At 43.1% G+C, this 27,706-nt stretch overlaps 2 non-coding genes across 2 annotated transcripts; both read left to right on the top strand.

The window, feature by feature from the left end:
* Nucleotides 1–5,030: 5,030 nt before the first annotated feature.
* trnap-agg (transfer RNA proline (anticodon AGG)) lies at nt 5,031–5,102 on the top strand. The gene has a single exon. It is a non-coding gene; the product is annotated as a tRNA-Pro (tRNA).
* A 6,134-nt stretch (nt 5,103–11,236) lies between these two features.
* trnap-ugg (transfer RNA proline (anticodon UGG)) lies at nt 11,237–11,308 on the top strand. Its single transcript has one exon. It is a non-coding gene; the product is annotated as a tRNA-Pro (tRNA).
* The last annotated feature ends 16,398 nt before the right edge of the window (nt 11,309–27,706 follow it).

Raw genomic sequence — 27,706 nt, forward strand, 5'->3', positions numbered from 1 at the left:
TGTTCGTCTACCTGGATGACATCTTGATCTACTCCACATGAAACGGTGCGCCAAGGTTTGGAGGGATGCCAAGGCCGCGCTGCTAAGCACGGCAGACCGCAATCGGCGTTTTGCTGATCGTCACCGCACTCCAGCTCCAGCCTACAAACCAGGTGACTCCGTCTGGCTGTCCACTAAGGACATTCCCCTCCAAGCCACCTCTCACAAGCTACAACCCCGCTTTATTGGTCCCTTTAAGATCCACAGAATCATCAACCCTTCCTCTGTTAAACTGTCACTCCCTGATTCACCCCACATTCCATGTCTCATGTATTAAGCCTGTATCCTCTCACCCCATATGTCCCCCGGATCCCCCACCACCTCCCCCCCGCATTATTGACAACCACCCCGCATTCACTGTTAAGAAACTCTTGAACATTTGTAAGAGGGGCCGTGGGGTGCAATACTTGGTTGACTGGGAGGGCTATGGCCCTGAGGAGCGTTCCTGGGTCGCTCCCAGTCTCATTCTGGACAAATCGCTCATCAGAGACTTCCATCGTGACCACCCTGATAAATTCCAAGGACCGCCAGGAGTCGGTCGTTAAGGGGGGGTCCTGTCACGTTTCAGGTCTGTCTCGCCATGTTTTATGTTTATTCATGTTGTCTTAGTCACGTAGTGTCTTATCATGTATTATGTTAGTCTAGGTTCGTCATGTTGCTTAGTTCATTTCTTGTTACGATTTATTTTCTCGTCATGTCTAGTTATGTTTCGTTACGATTATATTACCTGGTTATGTTGAGTGATTATCGTCTTAGTTTCGCTTTGTGTTATGTTTCGATGCATGTTTATTGTTACGTTAACTGGTCGTTGTTATGCATACACTTTTACATGTTTTTCCGCAAACCTTGCGTTCCGCCTTTTCTCTCTCTCTCTCTCTCTCTCTCGTTTTGTCCTTCACTCCCCTAGCGTTTCTATTTGTCTATTTACTAAAACTACTTACGCTAGATCAGGATTGGGTAGAAACTAACAAGACTAATCATGTGTTCATGTTACCTTACGTTTCTCGTGCATGTCATTTACTAATTTACTAATGCTAGGGCAGGATAGGTTTATTACTAACGATTACTAATCTCCTTGTTAAACTTGTCATCCATCGCACCTGTTTTCCATTTCCTTGCTACGCTCTAACTAATTGTCTACACCTGTCTACACCTGCATTTATAGCCCAGTCGCGCAACTGTTCACTGCAAAATTGTCTGCCTCTGTTTACCACGCAACTCTTGAGCATTATTTACTGTTTGATTACACGTTACGATCCACGCCTGTTTACCGACCATCGATTATTGATTTCTGTTTTGTGACCTTCGTTTGTTTCTTGACTACGTCCCCGCCTACCGTTTTTGTACTTTTGCCCCGCTGATTGTTTCATGGTTTCGACTCCCGCTTCGCCCACGACTACGCCTCTGCCTGCCGTCCGCCTGTTCATCTGCCCCGCTGACAGCTCTCCTGCTACCGGACCTCCCTGCACGCCTACCGACTACGAGATTGCCTCTTCCCTCGGCACCGTGCTTTTTGTTTGTTTTGTATTTGTTTGGCTGGATCTTCGTGTATGGACTTTGCTTGTATTGACTACGCTCCTGGGACTCGTCCCGAATAAAGCCCTAACGGGACTTTATTTTACTATTGTTTCTGAGTCGTGCATTTTGGGTCCAACCCCCACGCACCCGTCTCAATACAGGTATAAAGGCTTAATCACCTGTGTCAACTTGTCCATGTGCTTTTTTCCAATCTCAACATCACTCAGCACCCCAATAATGTCTAAATTGTGCAAAAATTGTTTATTGTGTTAAAAACAGGGCAGGTTGTGGTGTAGTGGTTACGGTACATGACTCGGTTCAATCCACTGTGTAGCCACAATATAATCCGCTGCTGTTGGACCCTTGAGCAAGGCCTTTAACCCTACATTGCTCCAGGGAAGATTGTTTCCTGCTTAGTCCAATCAACTGTAAGTCAATGTAACTGTAATGGAAATAGTCCCAGAAGTGTAATGTAAATTGTGGTCGGTTAGGATAACAGGCATAACCATCAACATGTAGTTGCAAACAAACATGTCATTCATATGCTTATGACAGAAGATGCTCCAGCTGGATTTAAAATGGTTATGGAAGTAATTTAATCAGACACACCAAACAAGGTATTTCATGCAATTCAATTACCAGTAAATACCCCCCAGTTTAGGGTTTTGGTAAATTTGAGGGAATATACCATGATTAATAGGACTCCATTTTCACTCCTTCAAGGAACAAATAATTCATGACCATTTTAAGGTTTTTGACCTGGAGTGCATTTTAATAATCATGATTGTGATCATAAAAGTAAGATTCCTTATTTTCAATTTGGAAAATAACAAATTTAATTGGTTAAGCAGTTCAAAAAACTGCTTTCCAAAAGTCATTATTTTACCTTTTAAAAGAGGGGGTTATATTTCCAAATTAAACAATAAAAGAGGGACAGTATCAACTACAGAACATGAACAGTTTTCTCAAACAAAGCGCGCTATTGGCCACTTGGTTAGGCTCCAATGATACGAGACCTCCAATTCTGTGCTCAAAATGCAGATCACAGTTCTGGCCATTTTAAATTTCAGTTCCGTTCCAAGGATGTCCTCAAGGTGGCGCCAAAGGCTTGTCAACATCACCCCCGCGAAACATAGGGTCCCATCTTATGATCATCGTGTTAGAATTTCACATGCTTTTTATAAATGGTACAAATGCCTTTTAGTGACACTTGTATTTAGACTAAATTGATTAAAAACATAAATAAATATATTAGTGCTAGACAATTGACCAAATTGAAAAGCAATTCAGCTCAATCCATATTTTAATCCACTATGGCAGGTGTCTATAACCCTGGTCCTGGAAAAGCTACAGTAGCAAATCCAAATCAAATTCAAATTCAGCCCCGGTTTTCTTTTTTCTTAGGTCATTTCAGAAGAATTAGTACTACTGATTGGCCAGACTGTCTCCCAAGTAACGGTAAAGTGGAAATGTCAGTCAGTCCCACGGTTTGCAACAGGATGTTCAACACGTGACCGTTTATGTTTAAATAAACGTTTGGCTATGTTTTGTCGGGGCTGAACGTGGCCCTGGTGTATTAATTGGTTGCTGATTTTAAGATGAAACAAAAACCAGCAGAGCTTCTCACTCCAGGACCCGGGACTACAGCAGAGCTGGGCTGGGCCCAACCCTGGACCTGCAGATGTGCTGTCCTGAAGGTTTTTACTCCACCCTGGACCTGCAGATGTGCTGTCCTGAAGGTTTTTACTCCACCCTGTACCTGCAGATGTGCTGTCCTGAAGGTTTTTACTCCACCCTGTACCTGGAGATGTGCTGTCCTGTATGTTTTCCTTTCAACTCTCATTTCAAGCTATTGTCAGGTTTGGAGGGAAAATCTACAGGACAGTAGATCTCCAGGAACAGGGCTGTGTAGGTCTGCTCTAGCTGTTGAATGAGCTGTGCTTTGTCAGGGTAATAAATCCTACAGGACAGTTGATCTACAGGAACAGGGTGGAGTAAAAACCTACAAGACAGTTGATCTACAGGAACAGGGTGGAGTAAAAACCTACAGGACAGTAGATCTCCAGGAACAGGGCGGAGTAAAAACCTACAGGACAGTAGATCTCCAGGAACAGGGCGGAGTAAAAACCTACAGGACAGTAGATCTCCAGGAACAGGGCGGAGTAAAAACCTACAGGACAGTAGATCTCCAGGAACAAGGTGGAGTAAAAACCTACAGGACAGTAGATCTCCATTGGGCAGCCCTGCTGCAAAGGACCCTACTTCAGCATGAAGTGCAAAACAACCGATATTCCCAATTCCTAGCCTCTCGTCATACCCTTTGGAATTACAGCACTGCGCTTTTGCCTGGTGCTTAGGATTTCTGGCCTTTGCCATTGTCTCAATACGCAATTGCAAGATGACATCCTCACACCATGAGATCTGCGCTAAACCACTGAGAACCCAAATCACTCATAGAGCTACCCATTATGCTCTTGTGCAGCTTTTTTTCTTGACAGTATTCACGAATGACATTTTTGTTAATGACTATCGTGGCCATGTAAAGTCTATTTTACATTGTGTGATGAAAGTGTTTCGCTAAATGCAATGAAGTTCCTGCATTGACTGTGTTTTGGCATTTGTTTCTTCTTAGTGAACATGCATATATACTTAGAAATTTAGACGCGCTCAAATTTTGTACATTTTGAAAGCTTCACAACATATAATTGCAGCTCTTGATTTTGAGTGAAAAATGTCTTGAATGCGACTGTTCATCGCCCCAAACATTCTGGACCATTCACTCCTTTTTGCATTACTGGTCCATTCACTTGTGTAAATGTGCTTCCAGAAGAAACCATTGTCTGGCAAGGTAACATGTCCTCTCCTTTTGAAATGTATCGGATGTATGTCCTAGCAAGTAGTCAGAGCAACAAATAAAAACAAGAATGCTTTTTCTTATTTCAATGTTAAACCTGTTTATGTCCAAAGAAATGTCATTGTTTTTTGAACCAATGAGCTACAGCCGGTCTTTAGCCCACCTATGCCTACAACTGTTTAGGCAATCCAAGAAAACTCAATTTGTTTTTTGATGTTATAATGAGTATGTTGAAAACAGGATTTCTATTGACCGTTTCTTCAAAATGACTGTCTTTACAGTGCATTGCAGCCCGGGCATAGTAGGCCACAGGTGGTTGAACTGGATTTATTTTGTGCAGTGCTGTCCATGAATTTCTGACTGCAGAATGAAACCACCTCTGAAAGTAACAGTAAGTTGACATTGTTGCATAGTCTTTCATGACACGATTGAGGCACACTTCGATTGACCACAAAAAGCTGAATTGCTGATGCTGAACATGAATCCATTGCGCTGAACTGAAATTGATTTTTCAACCAGATGTGGCCATTTTTCTATGATAAGGCTCAGCAAAGAGACTATGAATTATGGGCTCTTTCAATTAGTAACTGTCTGGAGGTCCACCTTCTCTCTGCCTGTGGGCTCGTTGGTCTTGGGGTATGATTCTCGCTTAGGGTGCGAGAGGTCCCGGGTTCAAATCCCGGACGAGCCCTCCAAAAACAACAATCAACCCCTCACTTTTGGCTGGTGCTGAGGATTTCTGGCCTTTGCCATTGTCTCAATACGCAATTGCAAGATGACATCCTCACACCATGAGATCTGCGCTAAACCACTGACAACCCAAATCACTCATAGAGCTACCCATTATGCTCTTGTGCAGCTTTTTTTCTTGTCAGTATTCATGAATGACATTATTGATAATGACTATCGTGGCCATGTAAAGTCTATTTTACATTGTGTGATGAAAGTGTTTCGCTAAATGCAATGAAGTTCCTGCATTGACTGTGCTTTGGCATTTGTTTCTTCTTAGTGAACATGCATATATGCTTTGAAATTTAGACGCGCTCGAATTTTGTACATTTTGAAAGCTTCACAACATATAATTGCAGCTCTTGATTTTGAGTGAAAAATGTCTTGAATGCACTGAAGACTTATAATTGTTCATCGCCCCAAACATTCTGGACCATTCACACCTTTTTATATTACTGGTCCATTCACTTGTGTAAATGTGCTTCCAGAAGAAACCATTGTCTGGCAAGGTAACATGTCCTCTCCTTTTGAAATGTATCATATGTATGTCCTAGCAAATAGTCAGAGCAACAAATAAAAGCAAGAATGCTTTTCTTTATTTCAATATTAAACCTGTTTATGTCCAAAGAAATGTCATTGTTTTTTGAACCAATGAGCTACAGCCGGTCTTTAGCCCACCTATGCCTACAACTGTTTAGGCAATCCAAGAAAACTCCATTTGTTTATGAGGTTATCATGAGTATGTTGAAAACAGGATTTTGATTGACCGTTTGTCCACATACACACTGCCTGTGGGCTCGTTGGTCTAGGGGTATGATTCTCGCTTAGGGTGCGAGAGCTTCACAACATATAATTGCAGCTCTTGATTTTGAGTGAAAAATGTCTTGAATGCACTGAAGACTTATAATTGTTCATCGCCCCAAACATTTTTGCATTACTGGTCCATTCACTTGTGTAAATGTGCTTCACAAAAAAAGATATAATACTAAATTAAATACAATCCTCTTTCCTCCACACTATAACCATTGAGAATGATGTTTTTATACAACCTCTTAAATTGTACAATATTAGTGCTCTTTTGGAGTTCCAAATCCAAACCATTCCATAGGTTGACCCCACCGATTGTAATCCACTGACTTCTCATAGTGGTATGTATAGGAAGTTGCTTTAACTTAAAATCCCCTCTTAAATTATAACCCCCCTCTCTCTCAAAAAACATCTTCTGTATATTTCCCGGAAGTAAATTATTTCTTGCTTTAAATATGATTTGAGCTGTTTTGAAACTGACCAAATCCATAAACTTCAATGTATTTAGCTGTACAAAAAGAGAGTTTGTGTGATCCTGGAAACCAACATTGCTCACAATCCTTATTGCTCTCTTTTGCAGTATGACCAGTGGTTGTAAGATACTTTTATATGCGTTACCCCAAATCTCCACACAATAACTTAGATATGGCAATATCATTGAACAATAGAGTATATACAAAGCCCTTTGATTTAGAATGTGTCTTGTTTTCCCCAGTATAGCAACATTTCTTGCCAGTTTAGCTCTTATATATGAAATATGGTGTTTCCAGCTGATTTTGTGGTCTAGAATTTTAGAAATTTAATTTGATATACTCTTTCTATTTTTATATTATCTATCATTACTGTTGCCTCTGTTTCAATTTTACGATTACCAAAAAACATTATCTTTGTTTTATTCAAATTTAATGACAGTTTGTTCCTGTCAAACCACCGTTTTAGTTTATTCATTTCTGAAGTGATCACCTTCAAAAGCTGCTGCAAATTGTCCCCAGAACAGAAAATATTAGTATCGTCAGCAAATAAAACAAATTTAAGAATGTCTGAAACTTTGCAGATGTCATTTATATAAATAATAAACAGTTTGGGTCCTAAAATGGAACCCTGAGGAACCCCACACTTGATGTCCATAAGTGTTGACTTACACTCACCCAACTTTACAAATTGCTGCCTGCCCAACAAATAGCTTCTTATCCAGTTCAGCGCTACCCCTCTAATACCATACCTTTCCAATTTATCTAATAATATATCATGATTTATAGTATCAAAGGCCTTTTTTAAGTCAATAAATATTCCTATAGCATATTTTTTGGTATCTATACAATTAGTGATCTCTTCCAATAATTCAATTAGTGCTAAAGATGTACTTCTATTTTGTCTGAAACCATATTGGCTCTCAGTCAACAGCTCGTGTTTATCAATAAATGCGTCTAGCCTTACACTGAATACCTTTTCTAAAATTTTTGAAAACTGTGAAAGCAATGAGACAGGCCTGTAATTTGTAAAGCTGTGTTTATCACCAGTTTTATATAACGGTATGACTTTAGCTACTTTCATTTCACTTTGGAATTTGCCAGCTTGGAAGGACAAGTTGCAGATGTGTGTTAATGGTTTTGAGATTCCGTCAATGACTTTCTTGACTATTGTCATATCAATTTCATTACAGTCAGTTGACCTTTTGTTCTTGAAATTGCTTACAATGTCCACTACTTCTTTTTCTTCTACTGCTTTAAGAAACATTGAACTTGGATTTTTATCATAGTTATAGCCATCAAAACCTTCACTTGACTCTAAATTGATTTGGTTTGATAATTCCGGTCCCACATTGACAAAGAATTTATTAAAACCATTAACAACATCCTCCATATTTTTTAAAGTCTTATCATTTTCGACAAAGTGTGATGGGTAACTAGAACCTCTAAATCCATTTCTAATTATACTATTCAATACACTCCATAAACCTTTAATGTTGCTCTTATTATAATCCAATAATTTATTATAATAATCTTTCTTACATGTTCTCATAATATTAGTTAACTTATTTTTATATTTTTTATATTTATTTTCAGTCTCTATATTTCTATATTTTATGAATTGTCTGTATAATGTATTTTTCTTTTTACAAGCATTTTGCAATCCCTTAGTTAGCCATGGACTATCCTTGTATTTTAGTTTTCTGTTGTATTTTTTAATAGGACAATATTTATCATATGATAACTGGAATACATTTAGAAAGGATTCATATGCTCTATCTATGTCTTCTATATTGTAAACCATTTCCCAATTTTGTTCTAATAATGCATTTCTAAGTAGAGTCATAGATTCCTCATTCCGATCACGTTTATAGATGAATTTATTGGCATCCTTGTCCTTCCTATTATTGCAGTCATAGACTACAAATACTGGCAAGTGGTCACTGATGTCGTTTACTAGGAGCCCACTCACTATATTGTCTTCCAGAACATTTGTCAGTATATTATCAATCAACGTGGCACTGTGTACTGTAATTCTGCTTGGTCTTGTGATCTTTGGATGTAAACCCAAACCGTATATTGTGTTGATGAAATCCTCTGTATTCTTATGCTTATTTGGGTTCAGAAGGTCCACATTCATATCACCACAAATGAACATTATTTTTTGATTTGATATTGCAAACACTTTTTCCATCCAATCACTAAACAAGTCAATACTTGATCCAGGTGTTCTGTAAATACAACTAACTAATACATTTTTCTTTTTTTCCATACATATCTCTACTGTTATGCATTCTATTATATCATCAACAACTGCTGTCATACATTCCACCACTTCATAGTTGAGTCTATTATCCACATATAATGCCACACCACCTCTTGTCTTATTCTTTCTGCTCTTATAGTTCAAGTCATAACCATTCAATTGTAAGTCATCAACACCCTTCTCAGGGTTGATCCAGGTCTCTGATATTGCTATTATGTTGAATGGTTTCTTGAATTGCTCTAAGTATCTTTTAATGCTTTTAAAATTGGCGGACAGGCTTCTACTGTTAAAGTGGATGATTGAAAAGCTGTGATCCAACTTAATCTTTGTATTAAACTGTTCTTCTGAATAGTAGCTGCAGTTGTTGTTGATATTGTTAAAGAAATTGTTTTCAGGGTCAATGTCGTTTTCAATGTCCTGTGCTTTGTGTTCAGTATATTGAAATGTTTTTAAACGTTCATCTAAGATTATTAGTTGGTCAATAATTTCACCCTTAGATGAATAGCTTTTGTCCTGAATTGTCTTGATGTGATGTGAAATTGCTTTGACAGTCTATCCATTGATATATGATGTGTCTTTCCCATTAGCTTTTGTTGTTTGATTCATTCGTAATTGTCCAGGTCCTGCAGCTCTCTGATGACTAGCACTTTTGCCTGTTCTGGCGTTCCGTTTAATTTGATGAAGATTGTGCAGTTGGTTGTCCACATTGATTGTATTTTCTGCTGCTTTTTCAGGAATCGAGCCTTTCTGGCAATGTCCCCATTCTTTTTGGTCAAATGTTCGTTCAAGTACACTTTTGTTCCCTTTAGCCTTCTTCCCTGCTTGAGCAGTTCCATCTTGTATTTTCTGTTTGCGAATCGCATTATAACGGCTGGTTTATCGTTCTTGTTTTTCCTGGTGAGAGGGTGACAAGCCTCGATGTTTTTTCTGTCTATTACAATTCCCTTTGATTCCAAGAAAGTAGTGACCTGGTTCTCCACGGAGTTCAGGTCCCGTCGCTTGCATTCTCGCCGCTCGTTGTTGAGGAGACGGCCTTTGCGTACGATCGCGGCTTGATCTCCAATCCCGAAACAATGATGTCATTAATTCGTGTGTACTGTTCCAAGTCCGCAACGCGGTTCTCCAAACTGGAAATAACTTTATCTCTCTCCGTGTTCTGCTGTCGCAATGCTTTTACTTCTGCCACCAAGCTCATGATAGTTTTCTGTTGCTTGTTAACAGTGGCAACCTCCTCGGTTAACATGTTGAGAGTAAATTTTAACTCCTCAAGATCCTCCGTTGTAGCTGGAGTTTTCTTCGGTCCCATGGTGTTGTTTGTACCAACGTTGCCCTCCTGGATCCTGGCTGAAAAACGAGCCACACCGGTCTAGCAATATATTCCAGTTTATATTCCAGATGTTAAGCTTTCTCCCGCCGCTAAACGACACTAACCTGTACTTCGGCTAAAGACGAGCCTCGACAGGCTAGTTTGTTTGCTAACTAAGCGACCGATGCACCGCTGTTTTCCCGCAACGTCAGCCCTTCCAAACTTTCAGCTTCAACAGACACACAGAGGCACTAACTAAAAACAAAACAAACAAAAGTTAAATAACACAATAATACTTGAAAAGAAAAGAAAATAGGCAACTAATGCAAATAGTGCGGAGCTCCTGGGAACACGCCTGACCGCAAGTGCGATGTCGCCGCCAATGTGAATCACCTGTACATGCATATATGCTTTGAAATGTAGACGTGCTCGAATTTTGTACATTTTGAAAGCTTCACAACATATAATTGCAGCTCTTGATTTTGAGTGAAAAATGTCTTGAATGCACTGAAGACTTATAATTGTTCATCGCCCCAAACATTCTGGACCATTCACACCTTTTTGCATTACTGGTCCATTCACTTGTGTAAATGTGCTTCCAGAAGAAACCATTGTCTGGCAAGGTAACATGTCCTCTCCTTTTGAAATGTATCGTATGTATGTCCTAGCAAATAGTCAGAGCAACAAATAAAAACAAGAATGCTTTTTTTGATTTCAATGTTAAACCTGTTTATGTCCAAAGAAATGTCATTGTTTTTTGAACCAATGAGCTACAGCCGGTCTTTAGCCCACCTATGCCTACAACTGTTTAGGCAATCCAAGAAAACTCCATTTGTTTATGATCTTATAATGACTATGTTGAAAACAGGATTTTGATTGACCGTTTGTTCAAAATGACTGTCTTTACAGTGCATTGCAGCCCGGGCATAGTAGGCCACAGGTGGTTGAACTGGATTTATTTTGTGCAGTGCTGTCCATGAATTTCTGACTGCAGAATGAAACCACCTCTGAAAGTAACAGTAAGTTGACATTGTTGCATAGTCTTTCATGACACGATTGAGGCACACTTCGATTGACCACAAAAAGCTGAATTGCTGATGCTGAACATGAATCCATTGCGCTGAACTGAAATTGATTTTTCAACCAGATGTGGCCATTTTTCTATGATAAGGCTCAGCAAAGAGACTATGAATTATGGGCTCTTTCAATTAGTAACTGTCTGGAGGTCCACCTACGCTCTGCCTGTGGGCTCGTTGGTCTAGGGGTATGGTTCTCGCTTTGGGTGCGAGAGGTCCCGGGTTCAAATCCCGGACGAGCCCTCCAAAAGAACAGTCAGCACTGCGCTTTTGGCTGGTGCTTAGGATTTCTGGCCTTTGCCATTGTCTCAATACGCAATTGCAAGATGACATCCTCACACCATGAGATCTGCACTAAACCACTGAGAACCCAAATCACTCATAGAGCTACCCATTATGCTCTTGTGCAGCTTTTTTTCTTGACAGTATTCATGAATGACATTTTTGTTAATGACTATCGTGGCCATGTAAAGTCTATTTTACATTGTGTGATGAAAGTGTTTCGCTAAATGCAATGAAGTTCCTGCATTGACTGTATTTTGGCATTTGTTTCTTCTTAGTGAACATGCATATATGCTTTGAAATTAAGACACGCTCGAATTTTGTACATTTTGAAAGCTTCACAACATATGATTGCAGCTCTTGATTTTGAGTGAAAAATGTCTTGAATGCACTGAAGACTTATAATTGTTCATCGCCCCAAACATTCTGGACCATTCACACCTTTTTGCATTACTGGTCCATTCACTTGTGTAAATGTGCTTCCAGAAGAAACCATTGTCTGGCAAGGTAACATGTCCTCTCCTTTTGAAATGTATCATATGTATGTCCTAGCAAATAGTCAGAGCAACAAATAAAAGCAAGAATGCTTTTCTTTATTTCAATATTAAACCTGTTTATGTCCAAAGAAATGTCATTGTTTTTTGAACCAATGAGCTACAGCCGGTCTTTAGCCCACCTATGCCTACAACTGTTTAGGCAATCCAAGAAAACTCCATTTGTTTATGAGGTTATCATGAGTATGTTGAAAACAGGATTTTGATTGACTGTTTGTTCAAAATGACTGTCTTTACAGTGCATTGCAGCCCGGGCATAGTAGGCCACAGGTGGTTGAACTGGATTAATTTTGTACAGTGCTGTCCATGAATTTCTGACTGCAGAATGAAACCACTGAAAGTAACAGCAGGTTGACATTGTTGCATACTCTTTCATGACACGATTGAGGCACACTTCGATTGACCACAAAAAGCTGAATTGCTGATGCTGAACATGAATCCATTGCGCTGAACTGAAATTGATTTATCAACCAGATGTGGCCATTTTTCTATGATAAGGCTCAGCAAAGAGACTATGAATTATGGGCTCTTTCAATCAGTAACTGTCTGGAGTTCCACCTTCACTCTGCCTGTGGGCTCGTTGGTCTAGGGGTATGATTCTCGCTTAGGGCGCGGGGGCCAGTTGCGGATTGCCGTAACAGATTTTTTGACCGAAGGTGACCCCTCGGCTATATTTCTAGCGTCAATCTAATCAGTTATTTCCTCCCATGTTTTATGTTTTTGGTCGCTGTCACAGTTGGATTGAGTTCACTTTTTGAAATGTTTTTCCTCTAACAGTATACACATCTCCTAATCCATTGAATTTGGTTTCCTTTTTTTGTTTTCCGTATTTTCCATTTTCATAAAATAAAATAAAATATAGCTAGGCTACCGTAGGTTAGGGGTTAAAACCTAATCTTATTGTATAGCAAACAGGAAGTGATCATAACCGATGAGATAAGGCATCTATGGCTATGGTCAAATTTTGTTACAGTAAAACCTCAAACATTGCAGCAAAGCAGTTCCCTTACCTAAGATAAATGTCTAAGGGTTTATATGCAACACCCTCAGGTAATTCCCTTAGCTAATGGGAAATCAACCCTTAAGTGTCAGAGATAAGGGAAACACCTAAGGTGTTTTATGCAACCGGCCACTGGTCTTACTGTCCCTCACTCAAGATCTGCTACAACAGTACTGTCATACACAGTATGGGCCCTGGCAGTAAATATGAATAAAACTAAAATTATGATATTCCAAAAGAGATCCAGATCTCAGGGAACAAAACACAAATTCATATTAGGAACAAGTTTTATTGAATATTGATTACACTTGTAAGCCAGTCATAATTAACTCTTGGTCTCATGCGCTGGTCAGCTTGCTGACTTCCCCCTCCCGGAGCATACATTGTTAGCCCCCACCTTTTGGCACACATACCTGTGGGGGAGCCCCCCTTCTCTCACATTCCTTCAGGGTTAGAGCCCAGGAATACTGGAGATGGCATAAAGATGTTTCATGATAATTCCAGGTCAGAATATAGTAATGTTTGGTGTTATTCTGATTGGTTCAGTGCGACTGGTGTAATGGTCTAGTTTTTGTAACAGTCTACCTTTGATATCATAACCATTCAGGAGCCGAGGGGAAACTGGGCAAAAGCTGTCTCTGTAGAACCCATGTGTTTTAGCCCCCTGACCACTGCCTGGTGGGGGTTGGCAGTAAATTACAGGTTTTTAGGGTCAAGAACTAAGGCCTAGATTTTAGAGATAAGGCGAAGAAACCAAGAAATCTGGGGTTGTGTCTAATTTCCTTTCATTCACCCAAATCAGGTTTATCCAAAAGGTATATTACCATGAAAGGTACAAATACATATTTACAGCATAATGCAGTTATCATGAAGACTCCCAACTACATCATTCATAGATATGATGGGGTGGCCTGTAGCGTGGTGGTTAAGGTCAGGAAGGGCTGCCATTTGTGAGGAGCCTGAAAGCTGGGGTTTCTGGTCAATGCTGTTTAGACTACCTTCTGGGGAGTTTCAGGCAAAGACAAGGGAAAGATGTATGAGTAGTCCAAGGGCAGTTGGGTCATGGGAAAAGAATCCTCCAGAACATTGGTGACCTCCCTGTGACCCCTTACCTGGTCACTTCCAAGGGGGAAGACTCCAGACAATGCCACAGTGCCCTCATTTGGGCACTGCTGTCATTACACCGGTGACTGCTCTCCTGGATTAAATATAATCTGTTTGGTATGGATGTGATCCAGTAAAATCAAGGAATCGGATGAGATACATTTCATACCAAATGGAGTTTAATAACTCAAGGGAAAACCTGCATGTCCTCTCTTAGTAATCATCTCATTTTCCCTACTTAACAACCCCCAAGGGTGGGGGTCCAGATTCAACCAACCCTCCAGGTTGATTTATGGCACTGCCGCCTGGTCCAAACATATGATTTGGCATAAAAGCAAGGGAGACAGACCAATCTGGGAAGACCGTACCTGGCTTCCCGCACAGCACGTTCCATGTATGTGTAGCAACAGAAGATCGTATTCGACTTCCCACACAGCATATTGTATGTATATGTAAATATCAGGAAGATCGTATTCGGCTTCCCACACTCTGCATATTCTATACTCTGTGTTTGTGTGTAGCCAACGCAGGCTAGGTATGATGATTTACTCTATCTCTATTCGTAATTTGTGTATTCTGTAATTGACTATTGGAATTCTAAAGCTATTAACCAACCTGTCTGCGAATAAACTATTTTGTTTGTAACTTGCGTGATCTCCATGACTCTAATTCATCTTGTACCTTTTTCAGCCTAAATTACAACTGAATACTCAGGGGGAAATGGTGGCTGAAGACCGACTGATCAGCGGCTTGGTACATTCGTGGTAGTTCTAAGCTGTGAGGCCGTCAAGTTCGGCCCATAAAAGGATTGGTGGTGCATGGCTCTTGTAATTTGGTGTGAAGGGAACCCTCTGGGTGTTACGACGCTGGTTCCTGTCTAATTAGCTCTAAGGAGCCCATTTAATGCTACGCTGACCTGGGCTCGCAACTATCATGGCAGTGTTTTGCATGTATTGTGTTGGCTAGACCCTCAGCCTCTGAGTTCTCCACTGAACTGAGATTTCAGCAATAGTGCTAATCCCGGGAGCATATATTGAGTAATGGTGGCGCAGGTACGAGTTTGCATATGTTTCAAACCCAAATTTCTAAATTATATTTTAAATGGAGTCAGATAAACTCAAGGCTAGTTCCTTCTCTACATTTTACATTTACATTTTAGTCATTTGGCAGACGCTTTTAATCCAAAGCGATTTACAAGTGCATAGGTTCTACCACAAGTCAAAGCATCACATCCAGAACTAGAAAAATACACCTGGACTGCTGTTCTAAACATATAGTCGTCATCATAAGTGCAATTTTTTTTTTTTTTTTTTTTTGAGGGGGGGGTTAGACAGGGATAGGGGTATCAGAAGGGGGGGGCGGGGTAAATCAGGAGGGGGGACTAAGGTAGAGTTTGAAGAGGTGTGTTTTGAGTCTGCGTCGAAATAGGGGGAGGGATTCTGCTGTCCTGACAGTGGTAGGCAAGTCATTCCACCACTGCGGAACCAGAACGGAAAACAGGCGTGAACGTGCAGCTCGACCGCCAGGTGCCCGTAGAGAGGGAACCGTAAGGCGACCAGAGCTGGCAGACCGGAGTGGTCTAGCTGGGGAGTAGGGAGTGATCAGGGATTGTATGTAATGTGGGGCAGTCCCCTTAGCAGCCTGAAATGCCAACACTAGGGCCTTGAATCGGATGCGTGCGGCAATAGGAAGCCAGTGGAGGCCAATGAGAAGCGGGGTGACATGAGCCGACCTGGGCTGACTGGTGATCAAGCGGGCTGCAGCATTCTGGACCAGCTGGAGGGGCTTGATGGCGCACGCTGGGAGACCGGCTAGGAGGGAGTTGCAGTAGTCCAGGCGGGAAATGACGAGCGCCTGGACTAGGAGCTGGGTGGCTTTCTCCGTCAGGAGATGACGGATGCGGCGTATATTAAACAGAAAGAACCTGCAGGTTCTGGCAGTGGAGGATACTTGTGGAGCCAGGGAGAGGCAGTTATCAAGAGTCACCCCAAGATTCTTTGCCGTACGGGAGGAGGAAACTACAAAGTCCTCCACAGTCAGTGAGAGGTCGATTGACGGAGAGGACTTAGCAGGGATGTAGAGAAGCTCAGTTTTGGCAAGGTTGAGCTTCAGGTGATGGGAAGTCATCCATGCAGAGATATCAGCCAAGCAGGCAGAGATCTGTGTGGTGATTTGGGTGTCAGGGGGGAAGGAAATGAAGAGTTGGGTGTCATCAGCGTAGGAGTGATAAGAGAAGCCGTGGGAAGAGATAACAGAGCCAAGAGACATGGTGTATAGCGAGAAGAGGAGAGGCCCAAGAACCGAGCCCTGCGGGACTCCAGTTCGTAGGGGTTGAGGGTCGGAGAGTGCGCCCCTCCAAGTCACCTGGTAGGAGCGACCAGAGAGGTAGGAGGAAAACCAAGCGAGTGCAGAACCTGTGACACCCATCCCAGACAGCGATGAGAGCAGAATCTCATGGTTGACTGTATCGAAGGCGGCCGACAGGTCGAGGAAGATGAGGACAGAGGAGAGAGATTTTGCTTTAGCAGAGTGGAGTGCCTCAGTGACCGCGAGCAGGGCGGTTTCAGTGGAGTGGCCACTCTTGAAGCCAGACTGGTTGGGGTCATGGAGATTGTTGTGGAGAAGATAAGTGGACAATTGGGAGCAGACCGCCCGTTCCAGGGTTTTAGCAAGAAAGGGAAGAAGAGAGACAGGCCGGTAGTTGTTCAGGGCAGAGGGATCGAGAGTAGGTTTTTTGAGGAGGGGAGTGACTCTGGCCCTTTTCAGGGAAGAGGGCATGGTGCCGGAAGAGAGGGAGGTGTTGATTAGAGAGGAGAGAAAAGGGAGAATGTCCTCAGATATAGATTGTAGGAGGGGAGAGGGGATGGGGTCAAGAGGACAGGTGGTCGGGCGGTGGGAAGTAAGGAGTTTCAGCGTGTCGGCGTCAGAGAGGGGAGAAAAGGAGGTTAGGGAGTTGGGGAGGGTAGGAGGGTCAGCAGGGGTGGAGGGTTGGGAGAAGGAATTGCGAATAGCAGCAATGTTCATGCTCTATCGTTAGCCATCACTAAGTTTCCATCCCTTTGAGTGGCAATATCAGTAAGGCAAACTATTATCCATCATTGCTAGAATGTTTATCTTGAATAATTTTATCATATTTGTTACAACTTTGGTAACTTGCGTTACAGCACATTGCAATGATGGCATCTAGGCTATACTTTGATACTTGAGACAATGATTCGTGTAAATATAATGTTCAATGTGATACTTACCTGATTATTAGTTCAATCATATACTTACGGTACATTTAGGTATTCCTGCGGAGAGAATGATAGTTCATACTTACCTTACATTTCCTGCAAAATAGAGGATTAGTTATCCTAGCCAAATGTAACTACATTACATTACATTATTGGCATTTGGCAAACACTCTTAGCCAGAGCGACATACAGTTCATTAGACTAAGCAGGAGACAATACACCCCCTGGAGTAATGCAGGGTTAAGGGCCTTGCTCAGGGGCCCAACAGCTGCGCGGATCTTATTGCGGCTACACCGGGATTAGAACCCCCAACCTTGCACTTCCCAGTTATGTACCTTAACCACTACGCTACAGGCCGCCCCCTAGCTCGAGTAAGGTATTTTGTGTTGTATACTGTGTATTTTTCTGTATGTTTCAGTTTCATACTTCTTTGTCATTAAATCTTGTCCATCTTCAACACTGGCCTGTTCCTTGGAGGATATAATGCAAGGGAGCGTTTAGCTGACTGTGAAAACCTAATACACGACAGGGGTCACATTGGGTGTAGCAGTACAAAATAACTAATGAACCTGCCGGAAGGTAAAAGGGGAAAATGATCAAATGGAGCAGGGCAGCGTGACAATAGAACGACTTCTAATGTGGTATTACCCCTGTACGCCCTCCTGGTCTGTCTGCTCTAGTCCCATAGTATAGAGCCACTTCTAACATGGTATTACCCCTGCACGCCCTCCTGGTCTGTCTGCTCTTGTCCCATAGTATAGAGCCACTTCTAACATGGTATTACCCCTGTACGCCCTCCTGGTCTGTCAGTGGAAGCTCTAGTCCCATAGTTTGTCACATAGATTACACGGGAACTGTGTGCAATTTTGAACAAATTCCAAGATGCGAAATCTAATGTCTTGCACCAGATTATCCTATCACTAGAGAAAGGCATGGTGTTTCAAAGAGACTAAACAATGACAAATGACCTCACACGAACAGTTCATAACTGCAGAGTCCAAATGATTTATATGCAATTGTGGAGATAAAAAACAGCGATTGTGCAGATAAAAAATGATTATGCACTAAAGTGATGTGTTGTTGCTTATTCAGTGGTTTAACTTGAAAGGAAAATGTATTGAAACTACTGCAATTTTGTTGTGTCCGTGGGGAGGCCTAGACTGACATTTCCGAGATATCACTCAAATCCACAGAAAAAGAATGACATTTAAATTATTGTTTCTCACCAGGAGTGAGAAATGCATGCATGTTTTTTTTTTGTTTTTTTTAATAAAGCAGTCTGCAGGATTTGGTGTAATCAGATAAAAGATGGAAAATACGAATCTAAAAATCAACCTGTGATGTTAACCTGCAGGAAACTTGCAGAAAGTTATTTTTCAGGAAATAATTTTGCTGCGTTTGGTGCTGTTTGCAGAATTACTGGATTGCTGTTAGGCTCGCTGTATGGGATTATGGGTATATTTTATGTCTTTTGATGGAGTTGAGTTGTGTCATAGCAGGTTTCCACCCCGATGTGGCTCTTCCGTCAGTCTAGAAATCAAAGGATAAAACACGGCCAGTGGAGGCAGAACTGAAACAGCATTTCCATCTTAGCTTCAGAGCAGACACACACAGATCGGTCTTGACAACTTGATTGGTATAAATACCAATATATTTATGCTGCGTGTGTATGTGTGTTTCACTTCCATTGATATATATACAATGAAGAGGTCCCCTCTGAGTCAGCATACCACGCACGCTTTTTATTTTATTTATTTCGACAAGTATTTGATTGTCGAAATTTTAAAATGTATTTTTAGAATGAATGTATATTTATGGAGAGAAAGTAACTGGAAAGAATGTGCTTCTTGAGTGTTCATTCCTGCAGATAATGCACAATATTACATAAGCTCTAGACTTAGTGCAGGGGTGTCAAACTGAATTCCCAGGGGGCCGCAGTGTCTTCCTGTTTTTATGGTTTCCTTTCAATCAGCTGCCAATCAACTGGCCAGCTGCAAGGCCAATTAAGGCGTGCGGATGCCAATTAAGGTAAATTAAGGCGTGTGGATACTTTAACCAATCAATGACATGAATGAACTCAGAACACCCCAAAAACCAGCAGACACTAAGGCCCTCCCGGACTGGAGTTTGACACCTGTGACTTAGTGTCTTAATAAAAACCTCTAAAGATTTGTTCATTTTACCTGATTCCAAGTCTCTTCTGCTCCAACTGTTTACTTAGTGTTTCGCATTTTGTGTTATTCGTTTCACCTGAGCCTTGTTACTCGATTCCTGTTTGTACACCTGTAAATCATTTCACCTCGTTGTCTGTGTATTTAGGTCTGCCCATTTGTTCAGTTATTTGCCTAATTGTAATGTGCTCCTGCCATTCTCGGCAGTGTTTATTTGCCTGTGTTCTGACCTGTTTCGTTTACTCTGACCTCTGATTACTGGATTAACCTTCTGTCTGCTTTTTACCCACTGTGTATGGACCTTGATTTTACTTTCTGTTTGTATTTCTGGCAGAGATGTGACCAAGTCCCTCTTATCCAAGTCACAAGTAAGTCTCAAGTCATTTGGTCCAAGTCTCAAGCAAGTCCCAAGTATTTTTTTCTTGGGCAAGTCAAGTCAAGTCAAGTCACAGGTTACGGCAAGTCAAGTCCCAAGTCGAGTCACTATTATCTCAGTTTAACCTTAAATTAACGTGTGGTGGACAATAATTCTGCTTAGGTGTGACAAAATGACTGTTTTTGTGGCTTTTAAGCGCTCATTTTACCAGCATTCCATCAATGTTAAATGCTGGACCCCGACGGCACCGAAAAACAGGCAGATTTCACTGCCATTCCATTATTTACGTATATGGAGCGCAAAAATGGTGACACAACAATAGCTTTTGCTGGTTTACTTCATGCGCTCATACATGGCAGTTGGTGGCAGTTCGAACTGTCAAAAGTGTGACTGTAGCCAGGTCAATATTTTTGCTGGGTACTCGGTATGTCCAGCCTTATAAGTCCAAAGTCCCTGGTTACTTTTTCATAGTTTAAATGGATTTTGACAATAGACATGTCAGACTTCAATCATGTTAACGCTCTCGAGCGTGCGTCAAAGTTTAGGTAGCAAATAACAGTGCTGTATCCTTCTGACGTCATTTACATAGCTACAGAACTGTCCGATCACGCCGAATCACTGATAGAAACAAGATGAATTAATGACGATTCAGAAAATGTATAACTTTTAAAGATTTAAATAAATCCTATGGTGGGACTTTTGCCATTTATGGACGGTACGACAGAAAATTCCGGTGCCGTCGAACTTAATCGAATGCTTTTATTTATATCGTTCGAATGACCAAGTGCCGTTAAAAAGCAAATTGTATGGCTTTGTGTTATTCGCGTATGCTAGCTACATCATGCTAACATCGTACAGGGACCAGTAAAGGCTTAGAACACACTTGCACTTAGTTATTGTAAGTTTGATCACCTCTACTGTAAAGTAAAAAAGTGGACAAATTACGTTTTCTGTGAGAAATCTATTGGCGAGCTCACATGCACACACAGCGGTCTACATTCTAAAGCTCCACTTTGCCCTCCCTACTAATTAATATCACCTGCGCCTATTTAGGAATCAGTCTGTTTGTTGTTTGCAACTGAGAGAGGGTGAGTCAGGGTGCCGATATTTCTGTTGACCACTAAACGCTAACACTAACATCTAAGTCCAAATGCAATACCATCTATGCAGAGCAATGTTTTGTCGTAGTATCAATAAACACTCTTTAACTGCAGCTACGGACTCATGCTCGTTCCTTGGACTCGTGTCGGACAGATCTCCCTGTACTCGCCCTCTCAGTGGCTTATAGTAGGTTTTGATAGTCGCATTACAGCCACTAAATTAATCAGCCGTTCCTCCTCCACGACACCGTGTCCTACAGCGCTTTCAAAGCGCGGGGCAGGGGGTAAGTAGAAACGGCTTCTGACAAACGTTTAGTACAAGTTATGTTTATTAAATGTGTTATTTAATGTGCATTTGGTGTCTGTGGTCTGTTTTGGGAGCTGGTAATGGAGAGTATTGGGGGTGCAATTGTGTGGGGGCAGCATCACGGTCGGGTGCTGTGGCGGCAACAGAAGGACACACGAAGAAGAAGTAATGCTCACTGAGCATACCCACAGTGTTCAGACTAAAATAACCGGTAACTTTTTGAAGCAACAAGGATTCCGATCAGTGAGCAGAGTAGAGTAGCAGTCAATACAAACTAATTTAGCCCAATGTATGGGATGTCCCGGCTAATACGGGATAGTTGGTAACTCTTGGCGGCGTTCCAGGACTTTTTTTTTCTGCCCCTGACGCGACGGAACAGCAGCCTCTTTTTGTATCGGGACCTCCTGATTTACAAACTAAGCACTGGTTATTTCATTTTATCTGGCTAACGTTAGCTAACATGAGCCACCCCTCACACTTACCGATCCAAATGAGTCCTCAAATGACGAACAAAGTTTGATGTTGTACTCTGGCTGTCAGAAATCGTTGTTGAGCAGGTCTTGCATTCAGCAGTTCGTTTTTTTCCATCACATTTGAAATTTTTAAATCCAAAAGTGATGACTCCTGGCACAGTCGCGGTAGCCATGATCAGATCACATTCACATGACAGGGCAGTCATCCAATCATGACCATGCCATTCCCAGTGTACGCGCTCGCATACCGGTAACCTTGACAACTTGAACATTTGAATAATATTTAAACTGAAAACAAAACAAACACAAACAAGTCATTCGAGTCATCATGTCTCAAGTCACATCAAGTCTCAAGTCTTTAACTTCCAAGTCCAAGTCGAGTCTCAAGTAAATTATTTTCTGTCAAGTCAAGTTGCAAGTCGTCAAAAAGGTGACTCGAGTCGACTCGAGTCCGAGTCACAATGACTCGAGTCCACATCTCTGATTTCTGGATTTCTGGACTGCCTGTTCTGACTGAAGCGTGACATAACAATCTGGTCATGGAACCAGTAAACCCGACTCCAACTCAAGAGGCTCTCCGACTCCAAGGACAGAGACCCTAAACCAATGTGTGGAGAGCCTGCATATCCAGATGACCAACCTCTCCGATTTTCTTGAGAATGCCCAAGCCACTCATCCTCCTGTGGTCACTGTTCCAGAGGCTGCCCGTGTTCATCCAAAACCATGTCTCCCTCCTCCAGAGCGCTACACTGAAGAACCTTGTTCTTGCTCCCTGATCTTCGAACTGAAGCCATGCCTATGTGATCACCCTGCTGGCTGGGAGAGCACAGGAGTGGGGCAAGGTGGTCTTAGAGTCGGATGCCCCGAGTGCCACAGTTTAGCCCTTTTCTCAGAAGGCATGAAGAGGGTCTTTGACCATGCCACTGCAGTACCAGCTGCCACTCCCCAACTTTTCTGGATCCGCCAAGACCACCACTTTGGGATTACGCCATCGAGGGAGAGATGAGCCGTGAGTCAGGCACGTGAGCCCAACTACTCAAGACCCGCTTTCACCCCAAGTTCTAGCAATCAGCCTCTGGTAGAGAATCCCAATCCAGAACCCATGTAGATAACCGATACCAGATTTCCTCACGAGAGAGAGAGGTGGATTATGGAACAACTCAGCCTCTACTATGCCGAGCTGGGGTATCGCATCAGTAACTGGCCGGTAAAAGGAAACACCCGCCAGTAAGCGAGGTGTTTCCGTTCTGCCTCCATCAATCCGAGTGATGTAAACATTCTGCCTCCATCAATCCGAGTGATGTAAACATTCTGTCTCCATCAATCCGAGTGCTGTGTTAAGATGAACCAGTCATGGTATGGTGGTGACTGTATCAAGCCTGCCCTCATGGCTGTGTTGGCCACTGCCTCAGTTTCCATTAGCTATGCTGCTATAGCCTTATTCTGCCGGGGTTTTCCTTATTGTAGGCAGGCACCTCTCTCCTGCTGTGATTGACCAATTACTGTCTGATCCCCTTAATGATGTTACTTTCCTCTTCTCCCCACTCTGGGCATCTGAGTAGAGCTCTAGCCCAACTTTTCCTGAGCACCCCTTCCTGGCCCGGAGCTCCTGCCCAAGACCAGCTGTGCATGTCCCTCCTGCCACCGCTGATTCAGCTGTTGCACCAAGCCTGTCCCCTTGCCTGACAGTGCCACCCATTAGTGTTCTTGCCATCCCTCTCTCGTCTCTGCTCTGACTTTTTAATTCGGATTGGACATTTATGTACTTTTAGTCATCTGTTTGTATTTAAAACCATTTCAACAAACCGGTGTCAACCAGCAACAGATAGGTTCCCCTACTGAGTCAGGTTCTGCTCAAGGTTTCTTCCTGTTAGCCAGGCAGTTTTTCCCTTGCCACTGCCCTAGGCATACTCTTGGAGACCAGTTTCTCTGTAAAGCTGCTTGGTGACAAAGCTCCTTTCTTAAAACTGTTGAAAAATTGATTGATTGATTGGTTTGCCGCTATTTCCTTTCTGATCAACTTGGGAGCCAATTTCATGTGCCCTACCCTGGTCACCCGACTAAGAGTCCCCACATCTACCCCTCTTTGGACTAAGGCACTAACAGGAGTTCCCCTGGCTGAGATTCACTCTGTTACTGTAAGTCTCCTGATCTTGGGAAACCACCTGGAAATCGCCTTCTACGTGATGAAGTCAGCCTATGTTCCCATGGTTTAGGCGGACTATAGCTATTACGCCACAACCTGCAAATAGACTGGGTCCAAGGGACTATCATGGCTGGAGCCCTGGCTGTCATATTCCCTGTCTCCAGTCTGCCTCTGGTCCATCTACGCCGGCTCTGCCGACGAAAGAGGTGCTGCCTGACCTGTCCATGTACCATCTGTCTACCATGACCGAAGCCAAGTTTTCAGCAGTCCCTTGCCTGCTCCCTGTCTCCGCATCGCTCTTATGACTACGCCATGGACCTGCTTTCTGGCACCTGAAACCCAAGATATGGACAAATACATCAGTCCCTGGCTGCTGGTCGTATCTATCCGTCCTCCTCACCTTCCTTTTTCTCTGAAAAGACAGACAAGTCATTGCACCCTTGTATTGACTACCAAGGTTTAAACAATATCACTATTAAGAACTGCTATCCCATTTTGCTGATCTCTTCTGCCTTCTCCTCCCTCCACAACCGCAAGTTGGATTTACGCAATGCCTACCATCAGGTGCGTATAAGAGAGGGGGACCAGTGGAAGATGGCCTTTAATGCCAATAGCGACCACTCCAAGTATTTGGTGATGCCGGTCAGGGTCACTAACACTCCAGCTGTATTTCAAAATCTGATTAATCATGTGCTGAGGGACATGATTTCCAGGTTTGTCTTTGTACACCTGGATGGCATTCTGATATTCTCGCTTCACTAGAAGAACATGTACAGCATGTCCGCCAAGTCTTGCAATGCCTGCTGGGAAATCAGCTGTTTGTCAAGGCAGAGAAATGCAAATTCACTGCACAAAAATGGCATTAATTAATACCAATGCAATTCTTAATGCTTTTCACTTTCACTTCTAATTAGGCTGGTAAATAATGACCCCAGTGTTGAATAGTCCTATAACACAAGGTTAGACTTTTCTAGGTAAAAAAATTGTATATTCACAACCTGTACAACTAATATATTTATTTTATTTAGCGAATGCAAATTTCTCAAGCCAAGCAGTAGCCTCTTGATCTAAATTGTGGAGGGAGATTAGACCTCCTTTTAGTCTTTGGAGAGGGCAGGCTTCAGTAATATGCTCCATAGTTTGCTCCTTTCTGCAGGCACACAGTGGGCTCGGGCTTCTTCCCCATCTGTGAAGGCTGGCCAAGCAGGGACCCTGACCAGTCCTGAATCTGTTTATGGTGGACCACTGTCTCCTAGGGAGGTTGGTGCCAGGGACTGGTTGGGTCGGGTCTGACACCAGATGTTTGTTTGGGATGTCTTTGGATTCCCATTCTGTTGCCCAAGCAGACATGGCATCAAAGTCAGTGGGTGGAGGGTCCTTCCAAATTGGACGTCTAGATCGGAGACGTGCGGGTGGTGGGTTGTAGATGTCGGCATGGATTGGTAAGTGGGGGGAATCTTTGACCTTTTGGAGCATCCTATATGTGAGTTCAGTTCGTCAGATATTGGGGGGAAGTATATTAGATAAGACAGGGAGCCAGGTAACCGGTGTTGACCAGATAGTCCCAGTAATGTTTTGCATAGTGTTGTTTAGTTGGGTGTCTACTTGGTGTGTGTGGGGTGACCTGGACCAGACAGGGGCGCAGTATTCTGCTGCAGAATATGACAGGGCCAGAGCTGAGGTGCGCAGTGTGGGAGCTGCTGCACCCCATTTTGCACCTGCAAGTTTGCAGAGGAGGTTGTTTCTAGATTTCACCTTTGCTGCTGTTCCTTTAAGGTGTTCTTTGAATGACAGTGTCCTGTCCAGGGTCACTCCCAGGTATGTTGGGTTGAGGGAGTGTCTGAGCTGGTGTCCACCCAATCTGATGTCCAGCTGTTTGGTGGCATCTGCGTTTCGAAGATGGAAGACACTGGAAACTGTTTTTGCTGGACTTTGCAGTACTGGTCCAGTTTTTCAAGGTCCTCATTGAGCACCTGCTCCAAAGAGGCCAGGTCAGACGCTTGGGTTGCCAGACAGATGTCATCAGCATAGATGAACTTGCGGGATCTGGTGATGGGCAGGTCGTTTGTGTATACATTGAACAGGGTCAGAGAGAGAACTGAGCCTTGAGGAAGCCCATTTATCTGTGTTTTCCATGAGCTTACTTTCTGTCCCAAGTGTACTCTGAACCTCCTATTGTTGAGCAGAGTTTGGATGGTGGCTGTTGCCCAGGCAGGGAGCATTTTCCTGAGTTTCAGCAGGAGGCCTTTATGCCAGACCGTATCGTAGGCTGCTGTGAGATCGAGGAACACAGTCCCTGTTTTGAGCTTGCTCTCCAGGTCGTTTTCAATGTAGGTGGTTAGGGCCAGTACTTGTACCCCTGTACTGCATCCTTTGCGGAAACCGGCCTGATCGACATGAAGTTTTGACTCTACTTCTGTGGATATACGCTGTAGTATTAGGCGTTCCAAGATTTCAGAGGGGACACAGAGCAGAGAGATTGGGCGGTAGCTTGCTGGCAGTTTATGGTCTTTGCCAGGTTTTGGTATAGCGATTACTTTTGCTGTCTGCCACTTCTTAGGGATTGTGTTCGTATGTACAATCCGGGTGTAGAATTTGGCCAGCCAGGTAAGAGCTTTGGGGCCAAGGTGTTTCATGAATTCTGGAGATATGTTGTCATAACCTGCTGCCTTACCACATTTCAGTCCCTGCAGGGCTTTCTCCAGTTCGTTGACCATGAAAGGCTCGGGGTTTTGTTCCTCGCTGGGATGTTTGCCTTCTGCCTTCAGTTCAGTTAAGATTGCTCTTCTGCTGTCTTTGTCTTGGGCTGCCTTTGCAACAGACAGTAGGTGAGTCGCGACTTGGTTGGGGGTGACAGAGGGTCGGCTCTGGGTTGGGGGTTTCTGTGCAGCTCCAAGCCGGCGGATGAGACTCCAGCATTTCCTGCTGGAGTGGGCGAAATTCATCTCTGAGACGGTCTCCTCCCATTTCTTGCGCCGTGCTGTGTTTAGTGATTCTATAAGGTGGTTTGCTAGCTCGGGGTCCCCTGTTGTTTCATAGGCATGCAGGAGGGCAGCGCTTTCCTCATCCAAACAAGGGACATAAAGGGGGCGGTAGCCTCTGGGGATTGCCATAAGACCAGCTTTGTAGACGGCACCACAGAAGCGATTGTATGCTTCATCTACAGTGATGTTTTGGAGGGGGATGGTGACAACACTTTGTTCCAGAGCTTCGCTATATCTCGCCCAGTTGGCTTTCCGGAAATTCCATCACATCTTCCTGGGGCTGTTTATGATGGGGAGTTGTAGGCCAATGTGAATGAGTGATGGCCGATGTTGACTGTGTGGAAAGTCATCAAGGATGAGAGTCTGTACAGGGTATGGGGTTCCGTTTTCAGAGCTTACCCAGCACAAATCAGGGGAGTAGTCCTTCTTCCACCTGGCTGAGTGGAAGGTTCCTTGTTGTTTGGGGTCATACATCAGGGCAAGGTAATTTCTGGATGCCCATTCTGCCAATGCCTCCCCATCGCTATCCACTGCTGAGTAGCCCTAGTCAGGGTGATGGCTGTTAAAGTTGCCCACATAGATGGCAGGGTGAGGGAGGAAGGGTAGGACTTGTTGGTCTCAGTTGGTGCTGGGTGGCTTATAGATGTTGGTGATGTGAAAACCTGCAATGCTTATTGAGTCAGAGAAGGTAATTGTATTCAGGTGGTTTGCATCAGCAATGTCGGAGCGCACGTAGGTTGCACGTCCATGTTTGCTGTGAGGTGTATAACACAACAGGTCAAAGCCTCCGATGGAGTAGCGGCCCGCTTCTTCAGTGCCGATGTGGGTTTCTTGAAGGCAGATGACATCAGCAGAATGTTAAAAGGCAAGGACTTGGATGAGGTTACGCTTGGCAGCAGACAGGCCTT

The sequence above is a fragment of the Conger conger genome, chromosome 15 (assembly GCF_963514075.1).
Source record: "Conger conger chromosome 15, fConCon1.1, whole genome shotgun sequence".
Lineage (NCBI taxonomy): Eukaryota > Metazoa > Chordata > Actinopteri > Anguilliformes > Congridae > Conger > Conger conger.